Source organism: Myotis davidii, unplaced genomic scaffold, assembly GCF_000327345.1.
Source record: "Myotis davidii unplaced genomic scaffold, ASM32734v1 scaffold781, whole genome shotgun sequence".
In the NCBI taxonomy this organism is placed as follows: Eukaryota; Metazoa; Chordata; class Mammalia; order Chiroptera; family Vespertilionidae; genus Myotis; species Myotis davidii.
The window spans coordinates 34,627-35,844 of record NW_006291488.1 but is presented as its reverse complement, the minus strand read 5'-3'; positions in this window follow the sequence as shown (position 1 = coordinate 35,844).

Genomic DNA, 1,218 nt, shown 5'->3' with positions numbered 1-1,218 from the left:
GGAGATGGAGATGGAGGTGGAGGAGATGGAGATGGAGATGGAGATGGAGGAGATGGAGATGGAGTTGGAGGAGACTGAGGAGAGGGGTGAGGAGATGGAGGAGACAAGACCTGAGTCCGTCACACTCCCTCCTCATCCCAGGGTTGTGTCCAGCACCTGCAGTGCACAGAGCACTGCCTAGGCCCTCCAAAATTCAGGGGTCACAGCACCCGCCCCCCAGAGCCTGCCTTCGAGGAAGGGACCCTTGTAAAGGTTGCAGAACAGAGCACAGCTTCCGGGAAAGATGGTGTGTGGGTACAACCTAACGCAGAGGAGGGAGGGCGGGGCGGGGCGGGAGGCAGGTGGCAAGTTCCTGGAGGATGCTGTCCAGGCGGAAGGACTGGCTCCCGACCCCCGGGGGAACAGGAATGCAGCCCACCCTAGCGCAGGGGAACCTGGAGCTTTCCAGAAAGTGGAAAAGAAGAAGAAAGAAAAGGAAAGAGACCCCTCGGGAGGAATGTGGAACGTGAATTCAAGGGCCCGGGAACGTGCAGAAACGTGTTAGGACCGAAGTGCACACCTGCTGTCGGACAGACCCCAGACCGCGCATCCCGTTTGTTCCGCGAGACGGGAGAGCGTGTAAAAGGCTCAACCCAGGAGCAACATGACCAAGTTTCATTTGTAAAAGGTCACCGGCTGCCGTGTGCAAGAGGCGACAGAGGCAGATAGGAGAGGGCAGAGCAGGAAGACCCGAGGCCAAGAGTGGGTGCGAGGCCAAGGGTGGGTGCGAGGTGGAGAGAAGGTGCGAGGCGGAGGGTGGGTGCCTTGGAGACGTCCTGGGAGGGGAGACATGAACTGACAGGCCCCTACACTGGGGTCCAGGCTGTGATCTCCCACCACCGGGGAGGCGGGTGCTAAGTCCATTGTCCAATCAGGAAACAGAGTTCAGAGGCTGCGCCCCGTCCTGGGTGGCAGAGCTGGTCACCCCAAAGGCCGCGGCCTGGGAACTGGGGTGAACTGTGCGCTCCCTCCCAGGACCCCGGCGCTGCCCTCGGGTCGGTGTGGGGTCAGGGCGTGAGTGGGGAAAGCGGAGCCCGCCCAGCTCGGGGCCCCCGGGCGCGGAGCTCTCACGTGGTGCGGGGTTCCGCCCGCAGCCGCGGCCAGTTTTGCATGGAGAACTCCCGCAGAGGAGCGCTGCGGGCCAGTGGGCCGCGGCTCCCGGCTCCCGGCTCCTGGCGC